Source organism: Macaca fascicularis, chromosome 9 (assembly GCF_037993035.2).
Source record: "Macaca fascicularis isolate 582-1 chromosome 9, T2T-MFA8v1.1".
NCBI lineage: Eukaryota > Metazoa > Chordata > Mammalia > Primates > Cercopithecidae > Macaca > Macaca fascicularis.
Window position 1 is genome coordinate 11,350,033 of NC_088383.1, and position 24,878 is coordinate 11,374,910.

General features: G+C 35.4%; 1 protein-coding gene and 1 long non-coding RNA gene across 4 annotated transcripts in view; one reads left to right on the forward strand and one right to left on the reverse strand.

Moving 5' to 3' along the window:
* The window catches only part of LOC102141518 (uncharacterized), a 40,147-nt gene extending 24,407 nt beyond the window's left edge, over positions 1-15,740 (reverse strand). For 2 of the 3 annotated variants that reach the window (XR_010577624.2, XR_010577623.2), the window contains exons 1-2: positions 15,647-15,740; positions 11,830-12,433 (exon numbers count right to left, since the gene is read on the reverse strand). This is a non-coding gene — a long non-coding RNA (uncharacterized lncRNA). Of the gene's footprint in view, positions 1-978; positions 12,434-15,646 lie in introns of all 3 variants that reach the window. The other variant, XR_012417450.1, reaches the window with a different exon arrangement.
* A 264-nt stretch (positions 15,741-16,004) lies between these two features.
* The window catches only part of CELF2 (CUGBP Elav-like family member 2), an 866,142-nt gene continuing 857,268 nt past the window's right edge, over positions 16,005-24,878 (forward strand). The window contains exon 1 of the mRNA XM_074000974.1: positions 16,005-16,041. The gene's annotated coding sequence lies outside the window, so the exon portion shown is untranslated. The remainder of the gene's footprint in view (positions 16,042-24,878) is intronic.

The window sequence follows — 24,878 nt, forward strand, 5'->3', positions numbered from 1 at the left end:
GCCTAGATGGAGAGGAGATCTAGAATATTGGTGAACGTACTCATAACTATAGCTGATGCTGTGTCTGGATGCTATGTGGTCAGGTACCCTGAGAAGCCTCCACACTGCATGTCTGCTAATGTAATAGATCATCACGGATTTGTGGTATACAATTATTGATATGGTTACTATAATTGATACAGTAAATTATTGTTAAAATTCATGGGCAAAGGGGACCAAAGCCATATGTTTTTACATGGGAACAGTAGCAGTTCACATGTACTGTCTTTCCTCTAGGCTGTGTCAGTTCTCCTGTTCTTTGTCACAACATATTCTATAAAGACTTAGGTCATCTTGTCATTCTGAAAACTACCATGCTTGGCCACCATGTTAATCATATATTAACAATTGCTCTGGTGAGCAGAAAGTGGCAAGTATTCTTGATCCCCGAAAAGGTACATAACATACCAGAGGGCACTACGTACTCTACAAAATTAAAATTCAGGCACCTGCCACTTTCTTACTGTTCACAATATTTCATTAATCTGGAGCATGCTGTGGTATTCTATCTAAGGAGAAGGGTTAGTTATTGAACCATACATTCTTTATCACCAAGAGAAACAAGGCCACAGGCTTAGTCGTTTTCTCTGTATTTTGGTGGTAGCATAAACCATTTTTGCACAAAGTGCTCTGATCATTTATGAAGTGACTCAGAGGCTGCCAGTTTTAAGTGCATAGAATGAGAGAGAACTTTGTCACAGGTCCAGACTATATGACCTGGCAGATCCAATGGGGCTAGAGGGATCTGTGGTGGATAATGTACTAATATAAAGCCTCTGGTCATCCCCAGTAAATGAGTCACTGCATAGAACACAAGAGTTCTGAAGCAAGTTACTGTCTGGTGTTTGAAAAGCAACTTCTGGCACACTACCCAGCCCTAGCAGACAGAGAGTGCTAACCACTGGAACTACCTAATGAGTTGAGTATTGTCAGACTCACCAAGTTACAAAGTTGGACAGGTGCAGTCACAATCCATCATACAATGTGAGTTTTACGTTCAGAATTTGTCCTGAGCATTTCTAGATGGCCCTCAAAATTACAAGAACAGAAGCCTCAGATCTCCATATTGCCAACATTTTTTGTGTTGATGGGTGTCCCACCCACAAGCAGAGCCTTCTTAGCCATTCTCTAAAGCTGCCTAACAATGAACCAAAAAGAAAATAAAAGTCTTCCTCCAGAAGTAGGTTAGCTCAACATGTTGGCAAAGACAGAATTGGTCTGATACTGTTACTACAGGCCTGCTCAGAAATGACCTCAAAGAACAATGAGAAGAAAATCAATTTGTAGAGCCACAGGCAGTAGACATACTCGGTCATGTTTTTTGTAGGGAGAGAAAAATAACCTAAGATAAGAAGATGTATGCATTTCTTGGCAGTAGCAATGATTTGCTTTACTGATTAATAAGGGCCTAGTAGTACCCACACTGAAAGATTGGAAATGAAGAGGAGGAAAATAGAGGGAAGACCCAAGAGTGTAGGCATAATAAATACGTATCAGTAAAGGAAGCCTTCAACAGCTAAGTAGACGGGATGCATTTAGGGGCAAATAGCAGGCAGACTCGATCCTGTCTTCCACAGTGGCCCCATAAATGGAGTAGTTATGATGAGAGAAGTGGTGGTTATGAATAAGCCAGGTACCCTCGGTTTCTTCATGCCAAGACTCAGCTACCCATTCCTGCTCCTGAATGTTCAGCCCTGTCAGTAGCAGAGCCCAAACTTGAGGTCTCAATACATAACATTATGCAAAGAGGACAGTCAGTCACCTCATGGAAAATCTAATACATCCAGTGTCTTCGATCCCGTAGGGGCAGCGATTCATTCATGCCGGAACTAACACTCAGGATATGAGTCTGCCTTACTGCACCCTGTTCCCCTGCAAGCACCACCTCAAATGAATGACAGAATGCTCAATTTACTGACAGAAAATGCCACAGAACATAACTTTGAATTAAATGACCCATTTTACTGCACACTTGCAATGACAATGGATGCCAGATTTCAAGGATGGATCTGTTTTTAAGAGTTCTGTTTTGTTCCACTGATCAATTTCTTTATCCTTTGGCCAATCACACACTACCCTTTGCTTAATAATCGGTTTTGACACCTGGCAGAGCAACTCGTGCACATAAACACCTTGTGTTCTTAGAATGTTTTTGGCAAATTTTGGTCTAGTGTATTCCGTATAAGAATGAGAATCAACTTAGAAAGTCTTTGGAATTTTATTGACAAGTCATTGAATCTATAAATATGTTTGAGTAAGAAATATTTATAGTATGAGCCTTAAATTCATGAACATGATAACTATTTTTAGTTACATCATTTTTTAAAGCTTTCAACAAAATTAGCTGGTTTTCTCCAGTCTTGTTTTGCACAAATTTTGTTAGAGTTTTCTTGTAATTTTATTGTCATTGTAAATGCCATACATATTTTTGCAACTTTTGTTTCTCATTTGTTCATGTAAAGAAATAGAATTTTATGTGTCAATCCCATAACCAGCTAATTTCCATTCTTATTCACAATAATTAATAACAGCTGAGATTGGCTTCAAGCTTCTCCTGGTCTTGTGGGATTAGGGTATTTCTATTTTTTTTACCATATTCTGGAAAATGCAAAATAATGGGAATCCTTTTCTTCGAAGTTACATAGAATTTGCTGACAAAATCATTTGGGATGGTATATTTTTTGTGATAATTTTAACACTAATTTTATTTCTATGGTTATTAGGCTACACAAGCTTGCTATTTCTTCTACAGCATTCTGTCATAATATTTTTCTAAGAATTTGTTTGGTCCAAGGTTTCTGACTTACTGTCTTCAAGTCATTTATGGGATTCTCCAATAATATGTTAAATCTCTTCTCTTCTAATGATGTCCCCTCGTGTTGCTAATATTTTTCATTTACGAGAGGGGTGTGTGTGTGTTTGTTTTTGTCTTTTTTTTTACTTTTTCTTGTTGTTGTTGAGACGGAGTTTTGCTATTGTTGCCCAGGCTGGAGTACAGTGGTGCGAACTCATCTCACCACAACCTCTGTGTCCCAGGTTCAAGCGATTCTCCTGCCTCAGCCTCCTGAGTAGCTGGGATTACAGGAATGAGCCACCACACCCGGCTAATTTTGTATTTTTAGTAGAGACAGGGTGTCTTCACAGTTTGAGACCAGGCTGGTCTCAAACTCCTGACCACAGGTGATCTGCTCTCCTCAGCCTCCCAAAGCACTGGGATTACAAGTGTGAGCCACCACGCTTGGCCTGTTTTTCTACTTTTTAAGAAAACTATTAATTTTTTAGTATATCTGTGGTATCTTTATTTTCTGTTTCATCGGTTTCTAACTTTTATTGCCTTTTTCTACTTCTTTTGGTTGACTAACCTATAAACATTCATGACTCTAAATTTTTCTCAATTTATGTGCCACTATCAATACTTTACACTGTCTTGATTTATTTCATTTTTACTCAATTCTAATTGTAATTCACTCAACTATGTTTTTATGATTTTTTGCTAAAATAATTATATGTACATTGAATTTACAAGAATAGTAAATATGTGGAAATCATTAATCTTGAAGTAATAAAATATTTTCTCAATACAATAAAGAAAAACATAAAGGAAACACATTTGAGTACATTAAACCTTTAAGCTTCTTAATGAAAAACTTGTTTATATTAAAACTTGAAATGGTATTTACATATTGAAGTTCTACATCTTTAATACATGAAAACTCTTATGAGTCAAAAATAACATAAACATGCTAATAGAAAATTGTGTACAACCTCAAAAACTCACACACAAGTATGCATCATTTGTATGAAAGAAACCCACATTATTTATATCTGAAGTTCAAAATTAAAATAATCTACATTCACTATATTTTATCTATTCAAATTGATAAAGCCTTCTTAAAATATTGAAAATTGTATCTATATTTTAAGTGTAAGTTTAATTTTTCAGGAAGTAAACTCAATAATATACATAATAAATATCAAACCTTGAAAATTATATAATTTCTAAATCAGTAATTCCTCCTTATAAATTTTACTTTTGAGACAAATAATAGCAAGTAGCAAAGACTTTATTGGCAAAAATATCTATTAATATATTTAAAAGGATTATGGTGTATATACTTATGTCTAATCATTATTTAAAACAATAACAGATAAGAATTCTCCACGCTCGGGCTCGAGGTCCTCTTTGAATAATTTCATCATTCGTTCACTGTGAGCATGGGTTGAACCCCACAGTAGTTCTCTTCATTTTTGATGTAAACTTTGGTGCCTGTTTTATAAGTTGCATACAAGTTTGTAAAGCTGTAAGTTCCCAGTGAATAGAATATTTTTATTGTCTAATGATTCTCTTTACCCTCAATATATTTTTTATCTTAAACTATATTTCTGTATAAACATGGCTACCTAATCTTTATTTTGGTTTGCATTTATCTCTTTTTCCATTCAATTTTGCCGTGTTTTACATTTAGCATTTCCAGTGGTGCAGGGCTGTAACTTTTGAAATTCCCTTGAGAAATATTTTACCAGTAACTTCTTTCACATTTATTGAAATTATTGTCATTTTGGAATTCCTTTCATTATATCTCTTTTAAGTTTATCTTTGTTCTGCCTTTCAAGGAAGAATAAGATATTGGTTCCAAAATGGATTTTGTAACCAAACTGCCTAAGTTTGAATCTGCCACTAAGTAGAGTAGTTTTTGACATTTTGTGTCCCACTTTCCTTCTCTATAAAATGAAGGTAATAGTGAAGCCATGAAGCTGTGGGAAGGATTCAAGTCATTGTATGTATGAGGCGATTAACCTGTAGGGGGTTGTGAGAATCACTATATGAATGTCCCTAACAACTACAATTCTTTCTCTTTTATTATCTTTTCATTTTATCTGTTTTATTTTTAATATTTTTCTCTCTCCTGATTTGATATTTAAGCTTCTTCTTTTCTGTTAGTGACTACTCTTGAAATTTTTCCGTAAACGTGTAACCTCACAAGGGTGGGAATCATAGGACAGCTTTTCTAGAAAACAAGACCCAAAGAAGACTTTAACTCAGATCATCTTTCCCCTGCCATACATGCTATTGTTGTCTAACATTTCAGTTCTGTTTTTCAATGAAAATTTCACAAATTAGACATAACATTTTACAGAGGCAAAATTTAAATGTACATACTTGTTTAGTACATCCTTTGTGTTTTTGTGTTAATACTCCATTTTCTTCCAGCTTACATTGTTGTATTTAGTATATATGTAGTTATTTCAATTGTCCTTCTTTTGTAGGTGTTCTGATTTCTCTGTTTTTTTTTTCACTTCTATTGTAAACTTTACATACAAAATATAAAATGATGTGCATAGACTTCAGTATGAAGTTCAATGAGTGCTGACAAATACACACAGCCATGTAACAAGCAGCCCCAGTGCTTCTTTCTCCCCTGAAAGTTTCCTTTTCACTTTGGCATGGTTCAGTCTCCTCACCCCAACTCTCCTTACCATTGCTCTAATCTCTATTAACTTAGATTAGTTTCGCCTGTTACAGAGCATCATACTAACACAAATAAGCTCTATGTTATATTTTGTATCTGGCTCCTTTTATTAAATATAATACCTATAAAAATATCTCTGCTCTTGCATATATCATCAGTTTGATTATTTTTACTGCTACATACTTACTCCATTGTATGAGTCACCAAATTTTTTATTCATCCACTTGTTAACATATTCTTATTTCTAGTTCTTGGCTATTGTGGATACGCTAGTTATGAGTATCAACTATGATTATTTGGGTAATATGTGTTTTCATTTCTCTTGAGTAAATTCCTGGGAGTTGGATTGAGGAGAAATAGGGTAGATATCTTTGTTTATAAGAAAACTTAATGCTGTCCATTTTTTTTCTTATAAAGATCATGCCAGTCTTTATTACAGTCAACATGGTGTCATTACAGATAGCTTCATAACGTTAATTTAGGGAAGTGTCCTCTGCTATTTTGAAAACGGTTTGTGTGAAAATGGACATGATTCATTTGTTAGGATGCACCAGTGTATCTGTCTGGGCTTTTGTTTGCAGGAAGTTGTATTATCACAAATCTGTTTAATAAGTAAATAGTTTTCTGGTATTCTATATCTTCTGGTGTTGATTTTGGTAAACTGGGTTTTTAAGAAATGTGTATTTTCATTTAATTTGTTGCCATCATTGACTTGTAGATAATATTTCCTTATTCTTACATGACAAGAGGATATGTAGTCATGTAGCCTCTTTTTTTTTTCCTGACAATGTAATTTTTTTCTTTTTTTGCTCATTAGTCTTGAAATGTATTAACACTCATTTTATTGCCCAGAATATGGTATATCTGGGACAATTTCATATGCACTTGGGAAGAAAATGTGTTTTCTGCAGTTGCTGGGTATAATGTTCTGAGATCAGGTTTTCTATATCCTTATTGATTTCTTGTCTCCTTTTTCAATTCGTTTCTGAGAGAAGTCAAAATCTACAACTCCAAGTTGGAATTTCTTCTATTTCTCTCTTTAGTTCTGCCAGTTTTGCTCATATTTTTCAAGACAGTTATTAGCCACAGACACGTTGAAGATTGTTACATTTCTCTGTTGATTTTGCTCTTTTAGCATGAAATGTTCTTTTTCATCTCTAATGCTTCTTATCTTGAAATCCACTTAGTCTGGTATACATTTATCCTTTTATGACTTCCATGTGCTTAATGTATACATGGTGTACTTTTGTCACGCTTTTACTTTAAATCTAGTTGTGTCTTTATATTTTATTTTTGTTTTCCTCTAACAGTTTTATTTTTTGATATATAATTAATGTACATATTTTGGGATATACAAGATAATTTGGTACATGTATATACTATGTAAAGACTGAGTTTGGATATTTAGGAATCCATCACTGTCAGTATTTACCTTTTCTTTATACTAGGAACATTTGAATTATTCTTTTACGGTTACTTTGAAATGTACAATAGATGAATGTTAACGATAGTCACCTTGCTGATTTATCAAACGCTAGGTCTTCCTCTTTCTAACTATTTGTGTCTATGAATAAACCCCTCTTCAACCTCCTTCCCCATTACCCTTCCCAGCCTCTGGTGACCACCAGTCTACTCTTTATTTTCATGAAATGAAATCCCCTCTTTTAACTCCCGTATATGAATGAGAACATGCAATATCTGTGCTTGGCTTATTTCGCTTAACGTAATGACCTCTGTTTCCATCCATGTTGCTGCAGATGACAGGATTTTATTTGTTGTATCTGAATAATATTTCATTGTATATACAGATACCACATTTTCTTTATCCATTCATCCATTAATGGTCACTTAGGTTGATTCTATATATTGTGAATAGTGCTGCAATAAATCTTGGAGTACAGATAGCTCTCCAACACATTGAGTTATTTTCTGTTTGTCTGTCTATCTGTCTGTCTGCCTATACACCTATACATACACACACAGTAGTGGAATTGCTGGATCATATGGTAGTATCTTCATATTTTAAAGTGAATCTCTGTGGATTGCCTTTTGTTGGGTCTTACTTTAATACACAGTCTGATAATCTGCATTTCAATTGGAGTGTTTGGTGCATTTACATTTGTTGCAGTTACTGATATATTTGGGTTTATGTATACCATATTTGTACTTGTTTTCTATCCTATCTCTTGTCATATTGTTTATCTTTTTCAGTCTTCTTTTTGGATTAAATAAATAGGTATTTCTCTTCTTGCCTATTCTCATGTCTAGGGAATAAGCAAGAATGCTGGTTATTGTGAATGATCAATTGTTGTTAAGTCTGGATTAATGTCTATTTTGGAGGGTTGAATTTTGTTTTAATGGGATGCAAATTTGCTAGCATCTCTACCGTATTTTGTTGAGGCTTTGTTTTAGGTTTCCTTAAGGAAGGTTACATAACTTTCAGATACGGTTTTTGCTCCTAAGGTGTGACCTTGCTAGTATATCAGCTGAATGCCCAGGTATAAACTTAACAACGCCCTTCCATTCTAACTGGGCCACAATACTACATCTACCACAGCTATGCAATAGCAGCTCCACTCTGAACCTGGCACTTTGTGCTAGGCAATGCAGAATCCCACCTTGGCCTTAAGGACTTTTGAGGAACACAAACACATACTTAGGAGTCCCTCTCTCCATTATGATCTCCTTTCCGGTAATCTGTCATGCAAAGTTCAACTGTTTCAGTAGCCTCGAACTCTCTGTCTCCTCATTAGCGACTCCGTAAAGCTCTGCTTTAGCTTTGCTTCCCTCTGCTGCCTTTCAGGACCTCTCCCTGGAGAGCTATGGTGAGTATGGGGTCATTTCATGTGTTTCCCCTCTCTCAGGGATGAGAGTTCTCAGCTGCTTATGATCCAAGGCTTGTACACGGTTGATTAGTATTTTTTCACCTGGTTTAATTGTTCACGTCAGGAAGGTAAGTCCCACACTACATTACTGGGTCATGGCTAGAAGTAGAAGCTTGCTTTCCTTTTTTTTGTCTTCATTATGTTTCATTGTAAAATTATTTTTGTTGATTAGCTTTAAAGTATGCTATGCTTCCTAAAGCTGTGGCTTCATATTTCTTATCAAGAAATAGCTGAAAACCTTTTACATACTATTCCCCCAAATATTATATTTTGTAAAGGATGCTTACTGTACAGTTCAAGCAATAAATTTTAGATGTAGACTCCATGAGTTCTAATGTATAATAATGGCAAGATCTCGGCTCACTGCAACCTCTGCCTCCCAGATTTAAGCGATTCTCCTGCCTCAAGCTCCTGAGTAGCTGAGATTACAGGCGCCCACCACCACACTGGGCTAATTTTTGTATTTTTAGTAGAGTTGGGGTTTTGCCATGTTGACCAGGCTGGTCTCGAGCTCCTGACCTCAGATGATCCGCCTGCCTTGGCCTCCCAAAGTTCTGCGACTACAGGTGTGAGCCACCGCACCCAGCCATGTTTGATTATCTTTCAGGCTAAAATTGTGATCACCTTGAGCTTTGATATAAGAAATTGGGTCTTTTTATGACCAAAATCAGACCCATTGTATATAAAATATAAATGTTTGTGCCAAACATTGTTTAACAAACCATTCTGGTACCTCTCTGTGAAAAGGTAGATAAATTCCTCTGTAATTTCTCATGTCAAAGAGCTGTAATTCTCCTAAACAAGTGGTTTGTTTTCATCTTCTAGATATTTTGATGCATGCGGCTAATGATATTTTCTATTTCATATTGTTTGGGAAGCTTTAGAAGCAAAGCTTAGCTTACTTCTATCAAGGGTATTCGACATTAGAGTATCATGTTGTATATTAATTTAATTCCTGCTTGTCTTCTGCTTTTATATTCTTATTTTTCCCTCTTCCCCCAAAATTATATTTTCTGTTGTCAAATCATATTTCCCTACACACTACCCTAAATCCTTTTGCCACCAAGCAAGGTAAAAATATTTTCAGGGTAATATGTTATTGAAATAATCTCACCACTTCAATCTATTTTAAATGCTGCTGGAAGGTTTGTCTTTCAACAATATGAATAATGATGTCGTGCTTCTGCTTAAAATACCTTAGTGGCCTCCTACTGCTTCTAGAGCGAAACACAGACTCCTCAGGAAGCTGCACATGAGTCTTCATGGTACTTTTCTGAGTGCAGAATTGAAAAGTTAATTTAAACACATCAAGTACACATTTTGACTAAACCACTTGGAAAATGAAACAATTTTTTGTGATAATATACTGGTTTACCTTTTCATCAAAATTCTAGAGTGAAGCATTTTCTTTTCTTTTTAGTAGAGAAGGGGTTTCACTATGTTAGCCAGGATGGTCTCGATCTCCTGACCTCATGATCCGCCCATCTCGGCCTCCCAAAGTACTGAGATTACAGGCATGTGCCACTGTGCCCGGCTGCCTGAGTGAAGTATTTTCACAATCACAAGCTTGCAAAAGGTTAGTTTTGTTTCTATTTTGTTTCTGTTTTTCCCACAGTAGTGTATATTGAACTCTAGCAAAAAATGGTAATGTTAGAAAGTTTATGTAATGTAGAAAATGGAAGAACAAAAGGGGGCCTAGCAGGATATTCTATCAACTGTTGAACCTTTGTCTAAATAAACTGTGCAACAAACTGGTATATAGCCCCTGAATGGATAATAAAATTAACTCAGTGCCCAGGAAAACTGTACCCGCAATTCCCATATTTGAAGTGGCTTTAGGATAAATGGAAGTGGTACATTGTTTCAGAAAAATATTGGAAGATTATTTTCAGGATTCAAATATAATCTCTCCCCACCTATCATCTCCTCTTGATTTTCTTTCTAGATCTAAAAGAGAGAAATTCAATAAATTCTGGTAAGTGCAGAAAATCATGATTTAGGACCAAAAAAACTGCCCTAAAAAGGACTTTCTCACCAATGGCATAAAAAGAAGTTCTGAGTTTTGGAATGAAATGCTACTTCTTTGCTAAAATGCCAGAATAGCAAGTCATTTAATTCTGCATTACTAACAATATCAGAAAACAGAAGCTATGTCAATGAGCATTTTGCAGAGCATATGTGGGCTAGGAGGGCTATACTTCCTTATAAATAATTTCATAAAGATTCAAATTTGAGAAAACTCAGAAGCACCTACTAAAAGTAAAGTCCTGAAATGAGGACAGAATATTACCAGTTCAGACCGGTATTGACATTTACGTAGGTCGCCATTCGAAGTGATGACATGCATGTACATGTGTTTGATTCCTGGAAAGTTTAAAGTACATCATAGTGTCATGTATATTGTTTTACTTAGTGATCCAGCAAGCATTTCCTCAGCCTATTTATTAGGTATGCCATTAAATCTCCTTTAAAATTATATGCATACATAGTCCCTGCCAAGTTGAATGCCATACACTGGTAAGAGATACTTATGTATTATGCACAGGTATGCATGTTGTCTTATCTATCATATCACAGTGTTCTCTGTATGAAATAGAATGGTTTGTCATATGAAATCTACAATGCAATTGTACACTTTCCAAACAGATTGTCAACGCTTTTAAGATAGGAACCTAGAAGTGTGTTCTGAATCTCTGACTACCTATGTAAAACCTAAATTAAACTACATGGCCGGATAGGACCACAATAATATCGTTAATAAGTCCTTATTACATTTAATTGTGTGGTGATTAATGCCATGACATTTTGCCTTTCACAATTCACATTTTCACCAGTGCTATCTGGCAACTGCCCCTACCATTCCAATAAAAATCACTTCAGTAATAGCTTTCTACTAGTTAATTCCTAATGATATTTTCCATTCTATTCCAGGCCAGATCATACATATTTGAAAACTGTGCAGCATTTGATGCCCTGGTCTAGCCCGGATCATTTTTGCTTGAATTCTTTGATCTCACTTTGTTCCACATGTCTTTTTACCTCTTAAGTCACTTAATCTCTCACTTGAGCTTCCTTTTGCTGTTCCTGGCATTCTGCTCTTTCTGTTTCTTGATGCTCTCTTGAAGAGCTCATTATTCTGTGGTTTCTGTTGTACACCCATGACTGATCATCATTGCTTCTCCACAGATAACTTCTCTGAATGCTGGACCCAGATACCCCCATCTCCTCCACTTTGTCCAACAGAGTTGTCCAATGGATTTGTTACAAACTGACCTCATCACTCACTACTCCCAATCGGCAACCCCCTTCCCATCTCCCACAGAGAGTGTACTGCTCTCCACTTTGTTATCCAAGTGAGAAATCACCCCCTTCTCTGAACGCTGAATGTGTTCTGCTGATCCCATCTCATCACCCCTGTGCTGTGCTTTTCTTACCTCAATATTGCAATTCCTTGAGCTTTCATATTTGCTTAAACATTCTCGAAGTCAGATATCTCATCAACTGACTTGTAAGGAAACCTCGCTTATTTCCAATATGCGCTTCCAAATTCTTGAATCCAGTTTGGCCAGGTAGTGGGCATGTCTGTAAAATGCTCTAGTTTTTACATGTCTGTCTAAGTCAGGGTTTTCTGTTTATATTTTCTGTGGCATGCCATGTTCTCAGTTTACATTCTGTATGTTTTCTGTGCCTTTTAGCAGAGCAGGGTGCACTTTTAGTTTTCAAATAGAAATTAATAAAATGCCATGAAACTTCAGGTATCACATAGACCCAGCACCAAAGGTACAGGAACATTGATTCTCCGTGTGGGCCGTTCGCACATGAGCTACCGTGTATTTCAGAGTTGAATTTCGTCGAAAAGCATGGTTCATCTGTGGTGTGCTTTCCTGTTCATGTAAGAATATGGCAGTAAGATGGAAACGGTTTGCTGAGGTCTAAGGCCTCCTCATGGCCTTTCTTCTATCCTGGGTCAAATATCAGTGTCTGTCTTGATCTCTTTGTGATCTAAATATCCAGATGAAATCATCCACCATTCTATGCCTATGTGGGCACAAAGAAATTATTGTGAACATCTCCTTAAAATAATGAATTCTGTGTCTGTGTATGTTTTAAAAGTCAAATTAAACTTCTTTTCATAAACTTCAGTTGATTCAATGATGAGGACATGGTTCCAAACACGAGTAGAAGACCACTTTTATGGCAGCACTGAGAAAATACTTTCTGAATATTCAGATATAAAGGGGTTAATTATGATAGCTAAGTGGTACAACATAAGCAAACAATCTTCCCAAATTCCATTAAAATGGAAAACTATACATTAGTTATTGTCAATAAGACATCACGGCCACAACATACGATTTATTAGACAGTATTATACTGCCCAAAAGACAAAACAGTAAAATCACACTGAAGACAGTTGACTCAGAATGAGGAATACATTTACCAAAAAGTAATAATTTTAATATATGCAAGAAGTTTGAAAATGATATTTAATTGTCAGTTATAACTGGAAAGATTAAAATGTATTAATTTGATACAGCTTTTAAAAGATGAATTAGCATTTCCCACCTTCACATTTTCTCTGAGCGTGAACATTTAAATAGTATATGGCGGTATGCCAATTCCAAGAAGTTCTTTAAAATATATCTCCAGGAAACTTGTTCAGTGTATTTCTTGAAAACACATTTCCATGATTGGAAAGCCACCTAACTGTGTATCACTACACAGAATTCCCTAACAATTTAATGGGATATTTATTTTTGAAGTGGATTTTTTTTTCCAGTATGACTGTGAGATATGCAATATATTAATCCAGCACCAAGTAAAATTCTCTGAAATGATAGGTTGATTATCTAGTGGAATCACGTGTCTCACACATTTGCTAAAACCTAGTTGACATTAGCCAAACAAAAATGTTCCTTCTCTGAAATTTAATGTCAGGATTATTTTATTTTAATTACAATTGACATTCTCCCATAATCCCAGCACTATGGGAAGCTGAGACAGGAAGTTATCTTGCGACCAGTAGTTTGAGACCTGCCTGGGCATCATAGGCGCCTATCTCAACAAAAAAACGAAATAAAGAATTAGCAAGCATGGTGATGTTCACCTGTAGCCCCAGCTACTCAGAAGGCCTGAGCCCAGGATTTTGAGGCTGCGGTGAGCCCTTATCATGTCACTGCAGTCCAGCCTGGGCAACAGAATGAGACTCTGTCTCTTAAAAAATTAGTATTTTTCTAATTGAACTCAATAAGCATTGAAGAACGTAAAAGTATTATTTCTTCATTTAAAATAGACATTCAGAATTTAAACCAGCATATGCCACTCTGGATATTTTGATATTCTCTAACGTGTTCTAAATATATTATGTTCACAGTTATACCAAAGTAACTAATATTGGTAAATTAGTCATATTTGTAATAAGATACTTTTTAAGTCATTATTTTCAGTTTTTTTTTCTTTTTTTCTTTTTTTTGTCTAGAACTAGTCTTAAAAGAGAAAGGATTGAAAGAATGCCACTTAACTGTAGAATGCTTCAGGAAAATAAAATCTCTCTTCAATTAAATCCTTTGAAATAATCTATGCATAGCACTTTCCAAGCCAAGGCATGGGTTGTTTCATTGCATCTTATGCTGTGACAAAGTCCTATAATTAGCACATTGATGTAATTTACCACTGTTTCATTAAAGCTGATTGCCTGACTATTTGGGAAGTTAACATGGCTACTTGAGTACTTGACCTGCCCTTTTTTTTCTATGCTACAGCTGTTAGTAGGAAGTGAGCAAAGGCATTCATTGCTGACAGTCATAGAAATCATCTTGGTAAAGGTTATCATACAAGACAAAGATGGAGTTTCACTCTGTGCATCCTCAGACCTTTCCATTTTTAATTGGTTTCATTTTCTGATGAGACCTCAAATGACAGAACAAATATTTGACAGCTAAATTTTTACCAATTTAAAAAGTGAACTCATATTTATTTAACTTACATTGTTAATCATTTATCTTTTGAAAGTCTGATTTTTAAAAGTGTAATGCATTAAAGCAGTGTGTCCTTGAATTTAAGAGAGTCTACAAGTTGTGCAGAAATGGTGAAATCCATTTAAACGGCTTGAGGTAGGGATAAGAGGTAAATAATAGTTTATTTTAAAAAGTAGATTAAGCACAGTCACGTTGTCAAGAGTAACCCTCTTCTGTGTCTTTGGCCACCAGTGAAGAGCTGTGTACAATTATATATTTTGCTCTTTAGCAACCCACCCCCAGCTATGGGACATGACAGATCAGTCAGCAGGGTACTCTCAAGTTAGGGTAGTAGGATGATCAGAGAAAAATTCAGACTTGAATAGGAGCACCAGTACCATAAACCCTTATAAAAGCAGTGCTTCAGATCAAGAGGGAAATATATAGAGGTTCCCTACTACATGCAGTCTTCCGATAGCTTTAATACCGAAGTAGTCGCTAACACCCTTGTCTGAAAAGAGCATTTAGAAAAGAACAACACACACACACACACACACACACACACAAAACTTGTTGAAAATTCTGCATAAGCAATTTACATCCTGACAGAAGAAGGATGGGGTTTATTCTCTTTCATAATCCTCTGTTACACGCTTGCAATATGCTGCACATTAAGTAACAGGTTTTTGTTGCTAAAATTAAAGTGGTTTTCTATAGGAGACACCTTAGGTAAAATTGTCAATGGAGACCAAGTTTATTTCCATTATTTTTAATTATTTGCACAGGACATAAATATGAAAATAAACTTCTTGGATTTAGTTGTGGAGACTTTTTAATTTGAATATTTCATCCTTCCAAGAAGTTTCTGGGGTTGATGGGACCTTCATCCTGGGCCCTCTGTCCCTTAAATTATTCTTAGTATGATGCACCTCCCTGTAGCCCTCCCACCATCCCCAAAAAAAGAGTCAGAGGAGAAGTGGAAACCTTAGTAATCTTAGTATTTCCATCTCTATATTCCTAGAAATTTCAATGTTTAGGAATTAAAGGAAAAGACAGGAGGGAATGTGTTTTGGAGCAGGAGACAGGAACGGTAAGAAATGCACAAGATGTCACTAAACAGTCATAGTAAAAATAGTATTAATAATTATTATTAAAGACGTTTAGAAAAAGAAAAATAACACCCCGAACAGTAATCAAACCACAATATCATGTACTATGGTGTATCAATTAAAATGAATGGGAATTACATGCAAATGCCTCAAATAAGATACCTCAAATAAGAAATGTAGAATACCTTTCCACTGATGATTTTTAGTTGTCAGGGCAAGTGAGACCCAAACAGCAGACAGAATGGTCCCAGCATGCTTGTTGCCTTTTTTTGTTTGCACAGTGGCTGTCAGTTCCAGCCTTACAGGTAGTGGAACCCAGCCGGAAGAAGGGGCGGGACCCAGCATTGCAGCCTGAACTGAGAGCAAATTTAAATTACTGAGCCTTTTTTTTCCTTTTTTTATTTTTCTACTCTGCGACAAACTGAAAAGATTCCAGCACGCTAATTTAACCACCCTGCTTCTTCTTTGCCCTTTTTTTTTTTTTTTTTGATTTTTTTTTTCTCCCTGCTTCTAGGATAATTAAAAGAGAAACCTGTAAAAGGCAACATTCCTGTGAGCGAGTTGGTGCTGCAACGTGCTGGTAAGAAAACGAGTTTAATTTTTTTCATCTTTTTTTTTTTTTTTTTTTGCTTTTTCTTTTTTTAAAGAGCTGAAGGCTTTGTCTGTCTAAGGCAGTCATAAGCGTGGCTTCCCTGCCGTGAGGGGTTAGCATGTAATGAAAAGGTGTAATAGCCTGATGTACGACCTTCGTGTCATACTTCTAATGGTTAATAACAGCATTCCTGTCTACCCCGATGATGCTTCTCTCTGCAAAGGGACTATTTGCCCAGTTGCAACAGGGCTGAGATTGTCGCACTATGACAATGAGTTGTTGATTGTTTGGAGTTGCGGTGTCCTGTCAGAAAGATTTCTTGACTTTCTCCAAGTTACTCCCTTCCAGGGATGTGACAGGTTTTAATAGGTACCTTGCAGACCATAAGGGGTTTGCTGTTTACTCATCAAACAGGAAGTGCAATGATGAAACTTTTTTTTTTAAGGAACGCTAATTGTCCTAGACTTCCTTAGTTCAGATAATGAAACAGACTAAAATGAGTGCTCAGTAAAGTCATTTGAATCCCTTTCATGTGTAACTAGTCAGGAGTTCATTAGACGGCCAACTAAGAAGAACCTACATCATTTGCAGACCTTGTACTTGCGGTGCCAACTTTATTCTTCAAAAGGACAAATTTTAATTCAACCCAATTAAATTCAACAAGTATTTCTGTGTATACTCTGCCTGGAACTGCTGCTGAGAATGTGCTTGCCTGTTACTCTGTGGTGGGGGAATAACTGAAATTAGATAGTGTAAATTTGCAGCAACCAGATTTCCTTACTACCTTTAGCACTGACCAGATCACTTAAGACATTTCAGAGTGTGTGACTGTTGGCTATAAGATGAAGTTCTCAAGGTTACATATCCTACAATAGACGAACTTCCGTTCCTTCTCTGCTTGTAACTTTTGCTCATATGAAAAATGCAGCTCTGGCTAGTATATTTTATATCACATCTTAATATTATAAAGAAGGAAAAAACACATAGACATCTCTTTTTTCGCACACCAAACATGTCATTTGAAAATAGATCCATGTGTCAAACTTTGAGCTTATCCATATTTTAGCCTCAGAAGGAGGAAGACACATGGAGAGGTTTAGGCTTGTCAATGAGTCTGCTTGGATTTGGGTCAAGAAACTTAGGAACTACAATTTTCTCTGTTTGTTCGGTTGTTTGTTTTCTTTAAAACCACATGTGAAACAGCAAGGAATAGATTTTGCTGTCCCACTATTGTTCTTTGTAAACTGGTGTAGTTTTTATTTTTTTATTTTTTGTCTTTTGATTTTGAATAGATCACTAGAAATGTAATGGGAAAGTGGTCAAAAACAGAATGTAGTTACCGAATGTCCATTAAAACTTTTTCTAAAAAAAAAACAAAATCAAAAATAAAAAAACTCCTATGGATTTTGAAGGTTGTATGCCATTTGCATCTTATAGAGAAAGTGGCATTCCATACGCTGGTAACATTTGGTCTCCGGTCTCTGTAGCTATTCTATCTAATTGTGTCACTCTACATTTAACAGCTCTGAACATGCCATGCCCCTGGGTCCTCACCGGTGCCCCCAGAGCTCTTGAAATGTCTAAAAAGACCTTAGAACATTACAAAGTGTCAATTGTTAGAATAATTTCTGCCTCTTTACAACAAGAGAAAATGCTGTGGATTTAATAGTTCATTTTTAAAGTCTGTTCTCATCCACCAGTAACTGTCTATTAGCAACATTTCCGTTATAATTGGAATAAATTGTTGCCCAGTAACAAGCAACTAACTCCTTAGCGACTTTCCATAGAATCAGTGACTAGAAATAGCTACAAAGAGCTAAATGCAAGTCAAACCACAGCACTTGTGTTTTTCTATTATGGGAAAAAATTATTTATTTATAATTTTACCATTCTATTAAATTCTCAAATTTCCAAATTGGGGTGCCTCTTCTTTGTAATTTTCTAATTGACCAAAATCCCGTACATGAAAAATAAAGGCCAACAGATCTTTGAAAATTTTTCTTTCTGGCTTAACATAAGAAAGGATAAGCACAACCTCTCAGACTATGAGTGTTAACAAGATTCCGAGCCAGCAACACCATTAAATGTGAAGAACTGCCATCATCTTTTGCAGAGCGCAATGTAAAATTAGGGGTTTCACTGTAGGACTCTGTCATTTGAAATAGTAATCAGTCCATAATACTATATATTGCTAAAGTTAAAATGATGCTTCCCCCATTAATAAAATATTGAATAACACTGAAATTATGTTAGTTAGATTTTACCCTGTTTTTTCAATAGATAGAGTCAGGAATACCCCCAGATCCTTTTACCTAAGTGTACATAATATCAGTATGTCTTTTCTTCTTTCCTCACTGAAGTGCTATGACATTACAGTCTCAGGAGAAATTTTCCTTAACAATAGTTCTGCATTTGCCATGAGCTCTTGCGGCATTTGGGAAGGATTTTCACCTTCTACTTGCACAGGTGTTGAAATAGAAAATACCTTATGACGAGAATACACATTGTTATTTTACACACAGACATATGGACAAAAATATATATGACGCCAGAATAAACATTAAAGGCAACGTGAAAGTATATGGATTGCTCCCTAAAAATATGACATTTGACATTTGCTCAATTTATTATAAATGTTTACTGAGGATCAACTATGTGACAGGAAGTATGTCAGAATCTGTAGGGAACAAGAAAAACAAAAAAGCCATGTCTTGGTCATCAGGGGAATTACAATATAGTAAGAAATGCAGCAGGTAGACTAGAAAATGTAATTTGATTGATTAGTCTATGATGACCTTAGCATTGTGTCAGGCTATTGGGATCAAAAAAAGTTGTAACTTTATTTCTGAGTATCTGGAGCTGGCATAATGTTTGCTTCTCTCATTTGCTTCAATTCTTTACCTATAGCCACACATGTTTTCCATTTCCTGTGTTTTTTTTTAAAAAAAGAAATCTTATTGATATAAGTAGTCTTAACAGCTGTAATTTTTGTGTGTTTTTACTGTAAAATAAAAATGGGCAGGAAGTGCTAAAGAGGTATCAAGAGGTATCAAGTCCCATTTCTCATCACCCACTGCCTTTGTCACTCGTAATCTACTTAGACCTCTGTCCTCCTCATCTTTACACAGAGGAAATGACCTCATCCAACACTATAATTCTTTTATTCCATCCTAGTAGAAGATGGGTAGCTTTTAAGGAAAAGGTATGGTTATGGCGGGCTTGTCCACCTGCAGTTTAAACAAAATACAAGACAATTACCAGCTAACAAGCTCTAAGTGTTAACCTCTGCATTCGTGTTGAATCGATGTTTGGTTATACCTGCCCCATGATTTTATACCTTCGGCTCTCTTCATTATCATGTTAATGCCCCCAAGACTGTAGAGGAAAATTGCAACAGAATAGTACGTGTACGTTGAGAATGCTGTTCTAGCAGCTGTTCAAATGCTTCTTACATGTGATCCAAGAAAAAAAGAATGTCTTTCCCCTTAAACAACATTGCATAATCTGATATTTCTGTGTACCTTTTAAAGTAGCACTTGAGCAATCTGATGAGCTTTCATTGATTTATACACCTGTGAAGTCACAAGAATCAAGCTGCAGAGAATTTCCATTCATACAAAAGTTTCTTGTGTCACTGTGACTCTTGCCTCCACACCTGGCCTTCACACAGGCCTTCAGATGTGCATTCTGTCACTATAGGTTAATTTACATTTTATAAAATGTCATATAAATGGAATTATGCAGTATGGATTTTATGTCTGGCTTTTTCATTTTGCATACTGACTTTCTGATTCATACATGCTCTTGCATACATCAGTAGATTTTTTATTGCTGTGTAGTATTTCACTATATAAATAAGCAAAAGTTTGTTCATCTGTTCACCTGTGGATGAATACTTGGGTACTTTCCATTTGGGAACCATTATAAGTAAAGCTGTATGAACATTCATGTGCAAGCCTTAATGTAGGCATAGGTGTTTCTCTCAGGTAAACAGCTCAAAGTGCTGGATCATATGGTAGAGGTATGTTGTATAAGAAAAAACCCCACAGTTTTCCAAAGTGGCTGTAACATTTGATGCTTTCTCCTGCAATGTTGGAGAATTCCAGTTGCTGGATATCTTTGCCAACATTTTGTGTATTGCTAATCTTTTCAATGTTAGCCATTCCAGTGGGTATGTAGTATTAACTCACTGTGGTTTTAATAAATCTTCCCTGAAATTGAATGATGTGGGGCATCTTTTCATGTACACATTGGCTTATGGTAAAGTATCTGTTCTAATATTTTGTCCAATTTTTATTGGGTTCCATGTGTCATCTTAATATTGAGTTGTAGGAGTTTTATTTTCTCCTGGATAGACACCTCTTTTCAGATATGTGTGTGGAAAACCTTTCCTCCCAGTACGTGACTTTCCTATTATTTTTAATGGTGTCTTTTCAAAGCACAACATTTTTTCATTTGAATTAATTCAAATTACCAATGTACCACATACCAGCATAAAAATTTATTTCATGGTTCATACTTTTTGTGTGGACAAAGTGGAAATGCTAAGATTTTTCTCCTAAGTGCTTCTCTATAAATTTTATAATTTCTGTGTTCACTCACAGTTCTATGGTGCATTTTGAGCTAATGTTTATGTTTAGTATGAAATAAAAACCAGGGTTCAATTTTTTTTTGTCATATGGAGAGCCAGTTGCTTCAGCACCATTACTAAAAAGACTATTCTTTACCCTCATTTAATTACCTTAGTTTATTTGCCAAAAATCACTTGACAGTAGATGTGTTGGTCATTTTCTGGGATCCGTCCCATGGATTTATACATTTATTCTTTCACTAATTCCACACCATATTGATTAGTTTTATAGTAAGTCTTGGAAACAGATACTGTATATTCTCCAATTTGCTCTTTTTAAAAATTGCTTTGGCTCTTCTAAGTTCTCATTTTTATATAAATTTTAGAATTTGCTTGTAAATATTTACCCCAGTAAAAATTCTGGTGACATTTTTATTAGAATTGCATTGAATATAAATTCAATTTGTAAAATTGACATTTTAACTCTATTGAGTCTTCCATCTATAAACAATTATTCAGTTGTTCTTCATTTATGTAGTTCTTTAATTTCTCTAAGCAATGGATTGTAGTTTTTGGTACACATGTATTTCACTATTGTTGTGAAATGTATTCCTAAATGTTCAAGGGGACTTCAAGAAGGTCATGGAAAAATGGAATTAAAAGTTAAAAATAAAAAAAATGTAAACTTTATTTCTCAACATAAGCGCCATCAAAGTCAAGAGACTTTTATAAGCAATGATACCAGCCACTTAGTTTATCTCTAAAGAACTGGGAATCCTGAGAATTTAACTTATGGCAATGCAACATTTTTTACACTATTAACTGAAGGAAAAAATGGTATCCTTTAAATAATTTTTAGGATTAGAAAACAAAAAGGCAGAAAGAGACAAATCAGGAATGTAAGGCAGATGCCTAATGATTTTCCAGTGAAACTCTTGCAAAATTGCCCTTGAGAGGCTTACGTAAGCAGGAGCATTGTTTTGGTGAAGGACTCTATGATAAAGGTTTGGCATTCTCAAAACACTCTTATACAATAAACAGATACTATCTTTCTTTGGTCCTCCACAAAGTCAACAAGCAAAATGCCTTGAGCATCCTCCAAACACTGTTGCCATGACCTTTGCTCTTGAGTGGTCTGCTTTTGCTTTAATTGGACCACTTTCACCTCTTGGTAGCCATTGCTTTGGTTGTACTTTGTCTTTAGAATCATACTGGTAAAGCCATGTTCCATCTCCTGTTACAATTCCTCAAAGAAATCCTTCAGAATCTTCATCCTACTTGTTTAAACATTCTATTGAAAGCTCTGCTCTTGTCTGCTGTTGATCTGTTTACAATGGGTTTGGCACCCATTGAGTGGAAAGTTTGCTCAACTTTAATTTCTTAGTCAGAATTGTATAAGGTGAACTATTTGAGATGTCTGTGGTGTTGGTTATTGTTCCTGCTGTGAATTGTTGGACCTCTTCAACTAGGGCAGGAACAAGAAAAATATTTTCCTCACAAATCGTTGTGGACCGTCTGCTGCTGTGGGTTTCATCCTCAACACTGTTCTCATCCCTTCTTTAAACAAGTTATCCATTTGTAACTTGTGAATTTATTTGGGTAACTATCCCCATAAACTTTACGCAAAGCATCAGTGATTTCACCATTCTTCCACCCAAGCTTCATTCTAAATTTGATGTTCGTTCTTGCCTCAGTTTTCATAGAATTCATGTTGATCTAGTAGGGGCTGTTTTCAAACTCATCTTGTGTCTTTCATAGTGACTCAAACTAGATCCTGTTCAGGCATTTTATTAAAAGTTAGTATGAATGTATTACAGTGCAAAATAAATGGAAATCCATGCATAATTTTTTCATAATATGCATTTTTCATGAATACTTTGAAGACCCCTTGCAGAACATTTTAGTTTCTTAATAAGTGAAAATTTTTTCCAAGTGTTTGTGGCTATAATATACAAATACTATTGATGTTTGTTTACTGACCTCTTATACTGCTATCTTAACAAATTTCCTTGTTATTGTGAATATTTTTAAATTCATATTAGGATTTTCTAAATACACTGTGAACTTTTTGATCAAAACACTTCATTCTTTCCAACTGTATGTCTTTTATCCTTTTTCTTAGCTGTTTGAAATATCTAGGACTTCGAGTGAAATGTTAAGTAGAAATAATGAAAGTGAACATCCTTGACATGTTCCCAGTCTTAAGGGAAACACATTTAGTCTCTCACTGTAGAGAATGAGGTATTTTTATGCAGAGTCTTTACCGCATAAAGGAGGTGAAGTCCCCTTCTATGCCTGGTTTGCTGAGAGTTTTTGTAATGAAAGAGCATTGTCCTTCTATGTACTGAGGATTTGATTTGCTAATACTTTTATTAAGAATTTGGTGTCTTTTTTCATGAAGGATACCAGTTGTCACCTTGCCTTCTTGTAATGTCTTTGGTGTGGTATTGGAGTAATATTAGTGTCATAAAATTGGTTGGGAAGTATTCCTTCCTTCTCCGTTTTATGCAATGTTTTGTGTAGAATTGGTATTTTTTTCTTCCTTAAGTGTTTGATGGAATTTACCAGTAAGCTACCCATGCCTGGCCTTTTCATTGTGGGGAGACTTTTAATTAAATATTCAATTTTATTAGTAGATATAGGGTTACTTAAATTTTTCATTTTTCCTTATGCTCGTTTTGGTCATTTATGTTATTCAAAGAACTTATATAATTCATCTGAGTAATCCCAAGTACAGGTTGAGCATCCCTAATCTGAAATCCAAAATGCTCTAAAATTCAAAACTTTTTGAGCACCCAGCATGATGCTCAAAGAAAATGCTCACTGGAGAATTTTGGGTTTCAGATTTTCAGATTAGGGTTCTGAACTAGTACATAGGTACAATGCAAACATTGTGTTCCAAAATCTTTTCAAAATAGAAAATCCAAGACCATTCTGGTCTCAAGCATGTTAGGTAAGGGATACTCAACCTTCATGGCCATAAAATATTCATATTCCCTTATCCCCTGTTTATTATAGGATCTCTAGTAGTATCTCCACTATCATCCCTAGCATTGATAGTTTGTGTGTTCTACCCTCCCTTTTTTTTTTTAAATGAGTCTATTAGTTTTACACTTCTGCCATAACAAATTGCCAAAATCTTAGTGGCTTAAACTATACAAGTTTCTTCTTTTTGAGTTCTGTAGATCAGGAGTCTGATACAGATCTCACCAGACAAAAATCAAAGTGTCACCGGGCCTGTAGTCCTTTCAGAAGACACTAGAGAAGGATCCATTTTCTTAGGGTTGTAGAACTCAGATCCCTGTTTCTTGGCTGCTTATCAGCTGAGGGCCATTCTCACCTTCTGGAAGTCACACATATCCCACGACCTGTAGACTTCCTCCTCAATCTTCAAAGGCAGGAATACTGAGTCAAATACTTCTTACTCTTCAAATTTCCCTTCTTCATTCTTCTATCTCATACCTTTAATTCAACTGTGAAAGGTTCTCCACTTTTAAGGCCCCATGTGATGATACTGGACCCGCCCAAATACTCCAGAATAATCTCCCTATCTCAAAGTTCATGCCACTAATCACATCTGCAAAGTTTCTTTTGCCATCTAGTATTGCATATTTAAAGATTTCGGGAATTAAAGCACGGACAGCTTTGGAAATCCATTCTTCTACCTTCTCTGGTAGAAACCTATATAATCAATTTAGTCCTTTTCTCTTTTTCTAATATATACCTTTAGAGTTATAAATTTTCACCCAACCACAACTTCAGCTTTATCTCTAAATTTTATTTCATTTTTATTTTCTAAAATAATGTCTAATTTCTTTTGCAATTGCTTTTTTTTTTTCATTGATTTTTGAGAAGAGTATTATTTAATTGCCAGATACTTAGGACCTTTCTAGATATTTCATTATTGCTGACTTTTAATTTAATCCCATTTATCAGGCAATATGCCCAATAATCAAGAATATATTTTGATTTATGTCTCAACATATGGCTTATCTTGATGAAAACTCCAGATGTACATAAAAAGAATGAGTATTCCACAGTTATCTGATGTATTTCATTTCCATTTAGGTTGGTACTGTCCTTATGATCCATTTTCCTACCTTTTTTTTTTTCTTTTTTGAGGGGGGGCACTATCTGTTCTATCAGTTACTGAGAGTATTATAATATCTTTATTATTAAATATTTGTCTGTTTCTCCCTTAAGTTCTCTCAGATTTTGTTCCATGTATTTTGAAGCTCTGTTATTAGGTGTGTAT